Source organism: Pan troglodytes, chromosome 19, assembly GCF_028858775.2.
Source record: "Pan troglodytes isolate AG18354 chromosome 19, NHGRI_mPanTro3-v2.0_pri, whole genome shotgun sequence".
Lineage (NCBI taxonomy): Eukaryota > Metazoa > Chordata > Mammalia > Primates > Hominidae > Pan > Pan troglodytes.
The window spans coordinates 41,785,666-41,797,981 of NC_072417.2; positions in this window are offsets into that span (position 1 = coordinate 41,785,666).

Genomic DNA, 12,316 nt, shown 5'->3' on the forward strand with positions numbered 1-12,316 from the left:
CAAACATCACAAATACATTTCTGAGAATGCTTCTGTTTATTTAGGTGCATTTATCCCTTTTCCAAGGAAATCCTCAGAGAGGTCCAAATATTCACTTGCAGATTCTACAAAAAGTGTGTTTCAAACCTGAGCAATCAAAGAACGTTTCAACACTGTGCGTTGAATACAAACATCACGAAGAAAGTTCTGAGAATGCTTCAGTTTAGTTATGTGCGGTTTTTCCCGTTTCCAACGAAATCCTCAGAGGGGTCAAAATATATGAAGCTATTCCCTTTACTACCACAGGCCTAAAAGTGCTCCAAATCTCCACTTGCAGATTCCACAGAAAGAGAGTTTCAAAACTGCGCTCTCAAAAGGAGTGTTCAACTCTGTGAGTTGAATGCAGTCATCACAGAAAAGTTTCTGAGAATGCTTCTGTCTAGATTTTATGTGAAGGTATACCCGTTTCCAATGACGGCCACAGAGTGGTCCAAATATCCACTTGCCGATCCTACAAAAAGAGTGTTTCAAACCTGAACTTTCTAAGGAAGGTTCAACTCTGGGATTTGAATGCAAACATCACAAAGAAGATTCTGAGACTTCCTCTGTTTAGTTAGCTGAAATTATCCTGTTTCCAACGAATTCCTCAGAGAGGCTCAAATATCCACTTGCAGATTCTACAAAAAGTGTGTTTCGAAACTGCTCCTTCCCAAGGAATGTTCAGCTCTGTGAGTTCAACTCAATCATCCCAAAGAATTTTCTGAGAATGCTTCTGTCTTGTCTTTATATGACGTTATTTCCTTTACTACGATAGGCCTCAAAGAGGTGCAATTATCCACTTGCAGTCTCTACAAAAGGGTGTTACAAACCTGAACTATCAAAGAAAGGTTCAACACTCTGAGTTGAATGCAAACATCACGAAGAAGGTTCTGAGAATGCTTCTGTTTAGTTATGTGCGGTGTATCCCGTTTCCAACGAAATCCTCAGAGAGGTCCAAATATCCACTTGCAGTTTCTAAAAAAGACTGTTTCAAACCTGAACTATCAAAGAAAGGTTCAACACTGAGAGTTGAATGCAAACATCACTAAGAAGGTTCTGAGAATGCTTCTGTTTAGTTATGTGCGGTGTATCCCGTTTCCAATGAAATCCTCAGAGGGTTCCAAATATCCACTTGCAGTTTCTACAAAAAGAGTGTTTCAAACCTGAACTATCAAAGAAAGGTTCAACACTGTGAGTTGAATGCAATCATCACGAAGAAGGTTCTGAGAATGCTTCTGTTTAGTTATGTACGGTTTAACCCGTTTCCCGCGAAATCCTCAGAGAGGTCCGAATATCCAATTGCAGATTCTACAAATAGTGTGTTTCGAAACTCCTCCATCCAAAGGAATGTTCAGCTCTGTGAGTTAAACTCAGTCGTCACAAAGAATTTTCTGAGAATGCTGCTGTCTAGTTTTTAGATGAAGATATTTCCTTTACTACCATGGGCCTCAAAGCGGTTCATATCTCCACTTGCAGATTCTAAAAAAGAGAGTTTCTGAACTTCTCCGTCAAAGGGAATGTTCAACTCTGTGACTTGAATGCAATCATCCCAAAGTAGTTTCTGAGAATGCTTCTATCTAGTTTCTACGGGAAGATATTTCCTTTTCCACCACAGGCCTCGAAGCCCTCCAAATGTCCACTTGCAGATTCTAGAAAAAGAGTGTTTCAAAGCTTCTGTCTCAAAAGGAAAGTTCAACTCTGTGAGTTGAATGCAAACATCACAAAGAAGTTTCTGAGAATGCTTCTGTTTAGCTTTTCTGTGAAGATTTTCCCCTTTCCAACGAAATCTTCAAAGCGGTCCAAATATCCACTTGCCGATTCCACAGAAAGAGTGTTTGGAAACTACTGTTTGAAAAGGAACCTACGACTCTGTGAGTTGAATGCCATAATCACAAAGAAGTTTCTGACAATGCTTCTCTCTACTTTTTATGTGACGATAATTCGTTTTCCACCACAGGCCTGAAAGCTCTCCAAATGTCCACTTGCAGACACTACGAAAAGAACGTTTCAGCACTGCTCTATGAAAAGCAATGTGAAAGTCTGTGAGTTGAACACAAGCATCACAGAGAAGTTTCAGAGAATGCTTCTGTTTAGTTTTTATGTGAAGATATTCCCGTTTCCAAAGAAATCTTCAAAGAGGTCCACATATCCACTTGCAGATTCCACAGAAAGAGAGTTTCAAAACTGCTGACTCCATAGCAGTGTTCACCTCTGTGAGTTGAATGCAATCATCACAGGGAAGTTTCTGAGAAGGCTTTCGTCTAGATGTTATGTGAAGGTATACCCGTTTCGAACGAAGGCCACAGAGTGGTCCAAATATCCACTTGCAGATCCTACAAAAAGAGTGTTTCAAACCTGAGCTATCAAAGGAAGGTTCAACTCTGGGATTTGAATGCAAACATCACAAAGAAGCTTCTGAGAATGCTTCTGTTTAGTTAGGTGCAGTTATCCCGTTTCCAACGAAATCCTCAGAGAGGTCCAAATATCCACTTGCAGATTCTACAAAAAGTGTGTTTCAAACCTGCTCCATCCAAACGAATGTTCAGCTCTGTGAGTTAAACTCTATCATCACAAACTATTTTCGGAGAATGCTTCTGTCTAGTTTTTATATGAAGCTATTCCCTTTACTACCATAGGCCTCAAAGCGCTCCAAATCTCCACTTGCAGATTCCACAGAAAGAGAGTTTCAAGACTGCGCTCTCAAAAGGAGTGTTCAACTCTGTGAGTTGAATGCAGTCACAACAGAAAAGTTTCTGAGAATGCTTCTATCAAGTTTTTTATGTGAAGATACTTCCTTTTCCACCACAAACCGCAAAGCCCTCAAAAGGTCCACTTGCAGATCCTAGAGAAAGAGTGTTTCATAGCTGCTCTTTCCAAAGGAAAGTTCGACTCTGGAGGTTGAATACAAACATCACCAAGTAGTTCCTGAGAATGCTTCCGTATAGTTTTTATGTGAAGCTGATTCTGTTTCCAACGAAATCTTCAAAGAGGTCCAAATCTCCACTTGCAGATTCCACAGAAAGAGAGTTTCAAAATTGCACTCTCAAAAGGAGTGTTCAACTCTGTGAGTTGAATGCAAACATCACAAAGAAGTTTCTGAGAAGGCTTCTGTCTAGATTTTATGTGAAGATATACCCGTTTTGAAAGAAGGCCACAGAGTGGTCCAAATATCCACTTGCAGATCCTAAAAAAGAGTGTTTCAAACCTGAACTATCAAAAGAAGGTCCAACTCTGGGGTTTGAATGCAAACATCACAAATACATTTCTGAGAATGCTTCTGTTTATTTAGGTGCATTTATCCCGTTTCCAACGAAATCCTCAGAGAGGTCCAAATATCCACTTGCAGATTCTACAAAAAGTGTGTTTCAAACCTGAGCAATCAAAGAACGTTTCAACACTGTGCGTTGAATACAAACATCAAGAAGAAAGTTCTGAGAATGCTTCAGTTTAGTTATGTGCGGTTTTTCCCGTTTCCAACGAAATCCTCAGAGGGGTCAAAATAAATGAAGCTATTCCCTTTACTACCACAGGCCTAAAAGTGCTCCAAATCTCCACTTGCAGATTCCGCAGAAAGAGAGTTTCAAAACTGCGCTCTCAAAAGGAGTGTTCAACTCTGTGAGTTGAATGCAGTCATCACAGAAAAGTTTCTGAGAATGCTTCTGTCTAGATTTTATGTGAAGGTATACCCGTTTCCAATGATGGCCCCAGAGTGGTCCAAATATCCACTTGCCGATCCTACAAAAAGAGTGTTTCAAACCTGAACTTTCTAAGGAAGGTTCAACTCTGGGATTTGAATGCAAACATCACAAAGAAGATTCTGAGACTGCCTCTGTTTAGTTAGCTGAAATTATCCTGTTTCCAACGAATTCCTCAGAGAGGCTCAAATATCCACTTGCAGATTCTACAAAAAGTGTGTTTCGAAACTGCTCCTTCCCAAGGAATGTTCAGCTCTGTGAGTTCAACTCAATCATCCCAAAGAATTTTCTGAGAATGCTTCTGTCTTGTCTTAATATGACGTTATTTCCTTTACTACGATAGGCCTCAAAGAGGTGCAATTATCCACTTGCAGTCTCTACAAAAGGGTGTTTCAAACCTGAACTATCAAAGAAAGGTTCAACACTCTGAGTTGAATGCAAACATCACGAAGAAGGTTCTGAGAATGCTTCCGATTAGTTATGTGCGGTGTATCCCGTTTCCAACGAAATCCTCAGAGAGGTCCAAATATCCACTTGCAGTTTCTAAAAAAGAGTGTTTCAAACCTGAACTATCAAAGAAAGGTTCAACACTGTGAGGTGAATGCAAACATCACTAAGGAGGTTCTGAGAATGCTTCTGTTTAGTTATGTGCGGTGTATCCCGTTTCCAATGAAATCCTCAGAGGGTTCCAAATATCCACTTGCAGTTTCTACAAAAAGAGTGTTTCAAACCTGAACTATCAAAGAAAGGTTCAACACTGTGAGTTGAATGCAATCATCACGAAGAAGGTTCTGAGAATGCTTCTGTTTAGTTATGTACGGTTTAACCCGTTTCCCGCGAAATCCTCAGAGAGGTCCAAATATCCAATTGCAGATTCTACAAATAGTGTGTTTCGAAACTCCTCCATCCAAAGGAATGTTCAGCTCTGTGAGTTAAACTCAGTCGTCACAAAGAATTTTCTGAGAATGCTGCTGTCTAGTTTGTATATGAAGATATTTCCTTTACTACCATGGGCCTCAAAGCGGTTCATATCTCCACTTGCAGATTCTAAAAAAGAGAGTTTCTGAACTTCTCTGTCAAAGGGAATGTTCAACTCTGTGACTTGAATGCAATCATCCCAAAGTAGTTTCTGAGAATTCTTCTATCTAGTTTCTACGGGAAGATATTTCCTTTTCCACCACAGGCCTCGAAGCCCTCCAAATGTCCACTTGCAGATTCTAGAAAAAGAGTGTTTCAAAGCTTCTGTCTCAAAAGGAAAGTTCAACTCTGTGAGTTGAATGCAAACATCACAAAGAAGTTTCTGAGAATGCTTCTGTTTAGCTTTTCTGTGAAGATTTTCCCCTTTCCAACGAAATCTTCAAAGCGGTCCAAATATCCACTTGCCGATTCCACAGAAAGAGTGTTTGGAAACTACTGTTTGAAAAGGAACCTACGACTCTGTGAGTTGAATGCCATAATCACAAAGAAGTTTCTGACAATGCTTCTCTCTACTTTTTATGTGACGATAATTCGTTTTCCACCACAGGCCTGAAAGCTCTCCAAATGTCCACTTGCAGACACTACGAAAAGAATGTTTCAGCACTGCTCTATGAAAAGCAATGTGAAACTCTGTGAGTTGAACACAAGCATCACAGAGAAGTTTCAGAGAATGCTTCTGTTTAGTTTTTATGTGAAGATATTCCCGTTTCCAAAGAAATCTTCAAAGAGGTCCACATATCCACTTGCAGATTCCACAGAAAGAGAGTTTCAAAACTGCTGACTCCATAGGAGTGTTCACCTCTGTGAGTTGAATGCAATCATCACAGGGAAGTTTCTGAGAAGGCTTCCGTCTAGATTTTATGTGAAGGTATACCCGTTTCGAACGAAGGCCACAGAGTGGTCCAAATATCCACTTGCAGATCCTACAAAAAGAGTGTTTCAAACCTGAGCTATCAAAGGAAGGTTCAACTCTGGGATTTGGATGCAAACATCACAAAGAAGCTTCTGAGAATGCTTCTGTTTAGTTAGGTGCAGTTATCCCGTTTCCAACGAAATCCTCAGAGAGGTCCAAATATCCACTTGCAGATTCTACAAAAAGTGTGTTTCAAACCTGCTCCATCCAAAGGAATGTTCAGCTCTGTGAGTTAAACTCTATCATCACAAACTATTTTCGGAGAATGCTTCTGTCTAGTTTTTATATGAAGCTATTCCCTTTACTACCATAGGCCTCAAAGCGCTCCAAATCTCCACTTGCAGATTCCACAGAAAGAGAGTTTCAAGACTGCGCTCTCAAAAGGAGTGTTCAACTCTGTGAGTTGAATGCAGTCACAAGAGAAAAGTTTCTGAGAATGCTTCGATCTAGTTTTTTATGTGAAGATACTTCCTTTTCCACCACAAACCTCAAAGCCCTCAAAAGGTCCAATTGCAGATCCTAGAGAAAGAGTGTTTCATAGCTGCTCTTTCCAAAGGAAAGTTCGACTCTGGAGGTTGAATACAAACATCACCAAGTAGTTCCTGAGAATGCTTCCGTATAGTTTTTATGTGAAGCTGATTCTGTTTCCAACGAAATCTTCAAAGAGGTCCAAATCTCCAATTGCAGATTCCACAGAAAGAGAGTTTCAAAATTGCACTCTCAAAAGGAGTGTTCAACTCTGTGAGTTGAATGCAAACATCACAAAGAAGTTTCTGAGAAAGCTTCTGTCTAGATTTTATGTGAAGACATACCCGTTTTGAAAGAAGGCCACAGAGTGGTCCAAATATCCACTTGCAGATCCTAAAAAAGAGTGTTTCAAACCTGAACTATCAAAGGAAGGCCCAACTCTGGGGTTTGAATGCAAACATCACAAATACATTTCTGAGAATGCTTCTGTTTATTTAGGTGCATTTATCCCGTTTCCAACGAAATCCTCAGAGAGGTCCAAATATCCACTTGCAGATTCTACAAAAAGTGTGTTTCAAACCTGAGCAATCAAAGAACGTTTCAACACTGTGCGTTGAATACAAACATCACGAAGAAAGTTCTGAGAATGCTTCAGTTTAGTTATGTGCGGTTTTTCCCGTTTCCAACGAAATCCTCAGAGGGGTCAAAATATATGAAGCTATTCCCTTTACTACCACAGGCCTAAAAGTGCTCCAAATCTCCACTTGCAGATTCCGCAGAAAGAGAGTTTCAAAACTGCGCTCTCAAAAGGAGTGTTCAACTCTGTGAGTTGAATGCATTCATCACAGAAAAGTTTCTGAGAATGCTTCTGTCTAGATTTTATGTGAAGGTATACCCGTTTCCAATGATGGCCACAGAGTGGTCCAAATATCCACTTGCCGATCCTACAAAAAGAGTGTTTCAAACCTGAACTTTCTAAGGAAGGTTCAACTCTGGGATTTGAATGCAAACATCTCAAGGAAGATTCTGAGACTGCCTCTGTTTAGTTAGCTGAAATTATCCTGTTTCCAAGGAATTCCTCAGAGAGGCTCAAATATCCACTTGCAGATTCTACAAAAAGTGTGTTTCGAAACTGTTCCTTCCCAAGGAATGTTCAGCTCTGTGAGTTCAACTCAATCATCCCAAAGAATTTTCTGAGAATGCTTCTGTCTTGTCTTTATATGACGTTATTTCCTTTACTACGATAGGCCTCAAAGAGGTGCAATTATCCACTTGCAGTCTCTACAAAAGGGTGTTTCAAACCTGAACTATCAAAGAAAGGTTCAACACTCTGAGTTGAATGCAAACATCACGAAGAAGGTTCTGAGAATGCTTCCGTTTAGTTATGTGCGGTGTATCCCGTTTCCAACGAAATCCTCAGAGAGGTCCAAATATCCACTTGCAGTTTCTAAAAAAGAGTGTTTCAAACCTGAACTATCAAAGAAAGGTTCAACACTGTGAGGTGAATGCAAACATCACTAAGGAGGTTCTGAGAATGCTTCTGTTTAGTTATGTGCGGTGTATCCCGTTTCCAATGAAATCCTCAGAGGGTTCCAAATATCCACTTGCAGTTTCTACAAAAAGAGTGTTTCAAACCTGAACTATCAAAGAAAGGTTCAACACTGTGAGTTGAATGCAATCATCACGAAGAAGGTTCTGAGAGTGCTTCTGTTTAGTTATGTACGGTTTAACCCGTTTCCCGCGAAATCCTCAGAGAGGTCCAAATATCCAATTGCAGATTCTACAAATAGTGTGTTTCGAAACTCCTCCATCCAAAGGAATGTTCAGCTCTGTGAGTTAAACTCAGTCGTCACAAAGAATTTTCTGAGAATGCTGCTGTCTTGTTTGTATATGAAGATATTTCCTTTACTACCATGGGCCTCAAAGCGGTTCATATCTCCACTTGCAGATTCTAAAAAAGAGAGTTTCTGAACTTCTCTGTCAAAGGGAATGTTCAACTCTGTGACTTGAATGCAATCATCCCAAAGTAGTTTCTGAGAATGCTTCTATCTAGTTTCTACGGGAAGATATTTCCTTTTCCACCACAGGCCTCGAAGCCCTCCAAATGTCCACTTGCAGATTCTAGAAAAAGAGTGTTTCAAAGCTTCTGTCTCAAAAGGAAAGTTCAACTCTGTGAGTTGAATGCAAACATCACAAAGAAGTTTCTGAGAATGCTTCTGTTTAGCTTTTCTGTGAAGATTTTCCCCTTTCCAACGAAGTCTTCAAAGCGGTCCAAATATCCACTTGCCGATTCCACAGAAAGAGTGTTTGGAAACTACTGTTTGAAAAGGAACCTACGACTCTGTGAGTTGAATGCAATAATCACAAAGAAGTTTCTGACAATGCTTCTCTCTACTTTTTAGGTGACGATAATTCGTTTTCCACCACAGGCCTGAAAGCTCTCCAAATGTCCACTTGCAGACACTACGAAAAGAATGTTTCAGCACTGCTCGATGAAAAGCAATGTGAAACTCTGTGAGTGGAACACAAGCATCACAGAGAAGTTTCAGAGAATGCTTCTGTTTAGTTTTTATGTGAAGATATTCCCGTTTCCAAAGAAATCTTCAAACAGGTCCACATATCCCCTTGCAGATTCCACAGAAAGAGAGTTTCAAAACTGCTGACTCCATAGGAGTGTTCACCTCTGTGAGTTGAATGCAATCATCACAGGGAAGTTTCTGAGAAGGCTTCCGTCTAGATTTTATGTGAAGATATACCCGTTTCGAACGAAGGCCACAGAGTGGTCCAAATATCCACTTGCAGATCCTACAAAAGAGTGTTTCAAACCTGAGCTATCAAAGGAAGGTTCAACTCTGGGATTTGAATGCAAACATCACAAAGAAGCTTCTGAGAATGCTTCTGTTTAGTTAGGTGCAGTTATCCCGTTTCCAACGAAATCCTCAGAGAGGTCCAAATATCCACTTGCAGATTCTACAAAAAGTGTGTTTCAAACCTGCTCCATCCAAAGGAATGTTCAGATCTGTGAGTTAAACTCTATCATCACAAACTATTTTCGGAGAATGCTTCTGTCTAGTTTTTATATGAAGCTATTCCCTTTGCTACCATAGGCCTCAAAGCGCTCCAAATCTCCACTTGCAGATTCCACAGAAAGAGAGTTTCAAGACTGCGCTCTCAAAAGGAGTGTTCAACTCTGTGAGTTGAATGCAGTCACAACAGAAAAGTTTCTGAGAATGCTTCTATCTAGTTTTTTATGTGAAGATACTTCCTTTTCCACCACAAACCTCAAAGCCCTCAAAAGGTCCACTTGCAGATCGTAGAGAAAGAGTGTTTCATAGCTGCTCTTTCCAAAGGAAAGTTCGACTCTGGAGGTTGAATACAAACATCACCAAGTAGTTCCTGAGAATGCTTCCGTATAGTTTTTATGTGAAGCTGATTCTGTTTCCAACGAAATCTTCAAAGAGGTCCAAATCTCCACTTGCAGATTCCACAGAAAGAGAGTTTCAAAATTGCATTCTCAAAAGGAGTGTTCAACTCTGTGAGTTGAATGCAAACATCACAAACAAGTTTCTGAGAAGGCTTCTGTCTAGATTTTATGTGAAGATATACCCGTTTTGAAAGAAGGCCACAGAGTGGTCCAAATATCCACTTGCAGATCCTAAAAAAGAGTGTTTCAAACCTGAACTATCAAAGGAAGGTCCAACTCTGGGGTTTGAATGCAAACATCACAAATACATTTCTGAGAATGCTTCTGTTTATTTAGGTGCATTTATCCCGTTTCCAACGAAATCCTCAGAGAGGTCCAAATATCCACTTGCAGATTCTACAAAAAGTGTGTTTCAAACCTCAGCAATCAAAGAACGTTTCAACACTGTGCGTTGAATACAAACATCACGAAGAAAGTTCTGAGAATGCTTCAGTTTAGTTATGTGCGGTTTTTCCCGTTTCCAACGAAATCCTCAGAGGGGTCAAAATATATGACGCTATTCCCTTTACTACCACAGGCCTAAAAGTGCTCCAAATCTCCACTTGCAGATTCCGCAGAAAGAGAGTTTCAAAACTGCGCTCTCAAAAGTAGTGTTCAACTCTGTGAGTTGAATGCAGTCATCACAGAAAAGTTTCTGAGAATGCTTCTGTCTAGATTTTATGTGAAGGTATACCCGTTTCCAATGATGGCCACAGAGTGGTCCAAATATCCACTTGCCGATCCTACAAAAAGAGTGTTTCAAACCTGAACTTTCTAAGGAAGGTTCAACTCTGGGATTTGAATGCAAACATCACAAAGAAGATTCTGAGACTGCCTCTGTTTAGTTAGCTGAAATTATCCTGTTTCCAACGAATTCCTCAGAGAGGCTCAAATATCCACTTGCAGATTCTACAAAAAGTGTGTTTCGAAACTGCTCCTTCCCAAGGAATGTTCAGCTCTGTGAGTTCAACTCAATCATCCCAAAGAATTTTCTGAGAATGCTTCTGTCTTGTCTTTATATGACGTTATTTCCTTTACTACGATAGGCCTCAAAGAGGTGCAATTATCCACTTGCAGTCTCTACAAAAGGGTGTTTCAAACCTGAACTATCAAAGAAAGGTTCAACACTCTGAGTTGAATGCAAACATCACGAAGAAGGTTCTGAGAATGCTTCCGTTTAGTTATGTGCGGTGTATCCCGTTTCCAACGAAATCCTCAGAGAGGTCCAAATATCCACATGCAGTTTCTAAAAAAGACTGTTTCAAACCTGAACTATCAAAGAAAGGTTCAACACTGTGAGTTGAATGCAAACATCACTAAGAAGGTTCTGAGAATGCTTCTGTTTAGTTATGTGCGGTGTATCCAGTTTCCAATGAAATCCTCAGAGGGTTCCAAATATCCACTTGCAGTTTCTACAAAAAGAGTGTTTCAAACCTGAACTATCAAAGAAAGGTTCAACACTGTGAGTTGAATGCACTCATCACGAAGAAGGTTCTGATAATGATTCTGTTTAGTTATGTACGGTTTAACCCGTTTCCCGCGAAATCCTCAGAGAGGTCCAAATATCCAATTGCAGATTCTACAAATAGTGTGTTTCCAAACTCCTCCATCCAAAGGAATGTTCAGCTCTGTGAGTTAAACTCGGTCGTCACAAAGAATGTTCTGAGAATGCTGCTGTCTAGTTTGTATATGAAGATATTTCCTTTACTACCATGGGCCTCAAAGCGGTTCATATCTCCACTTGCAGATTCTAAAAAAGAGAGTTTCTGAACTTCTCTGTCAAAGGGAATGTTCAACTCCGTGACTTGAATGCAATCATCCCAAAGTAGTTTCTGAGAATGCTTCTAACTAGTTTCTATGGGAAGATATTTCCTTTTCCACCACAGGCCTCGAAGCCCTCCAAATGTCCACTTGCAGATTCTGGAAAAAGAGTGTTTCAAAGCTTCTGTCTCAAAAGGAAAGTTCAACTCTGTGAGTTGAATGCAAACATCACAAAGAAGTTTCTGAGAATGCTTCTGTTTAGCTTTTCTGTGAAGATTTTCCCCTTTCCAACGAAATCTTCAAAGCGGTCCAAATATCCACTTGCCGATTCCACAGAAAGAGTGTTTGGAAACTACTGTTTGAAAAGGAACCTACGACTCTGTGAGCTGCATGCAATAATCACAAAGAAGTTTCTGACAATGCTTCTCTCTACTTTTTATGTGACGATAATTCGTTTTCCACCACAGGCCTGAAAGCTCTCCAAATGTCCACTTGCAGACACTACGAAAAGAATGTTTCAGCACTGCTCTATGAAAAGCAATGTGAAAGTCTGTGAGTTGAACACAAGCATCACAGAGAAGTTTCAGAGAATGCTTCTGTTTAGTTTTTATGTGAAGATATTCCCGTTTCCAAAGAAATCTTCAAAGAGGTCCACATATCCACTTGCAGATTCCACAGAAAGAGAGTTTCAAAACTGCTGACTCCATAGGAGTGTTCACCTCTGTGAGTTGAATGCAATCATTACAGGGAAGTTTCTGAGAAGGCTTCCGTCTAGATTTTATGTGAAGATATACCCGTTTCGAACGAAGGCCACAGAGTGGTCCAAATATCCACTTGCAGACCCTACAAAAAGAGTGTTTCAAACCTGAGCTATCAAAGGAAGGTTCAACTCTGGGATTTGAATGCAAACATCACAAAGAAGCTTCTGAGAATGCTTCTGTTTAGTTAGGTGCAGTTATCCCGTTTCCAACGAAATCCTCAGAGAGGTCCAAATATCCACTTGCAGATTCTACAAAAAGT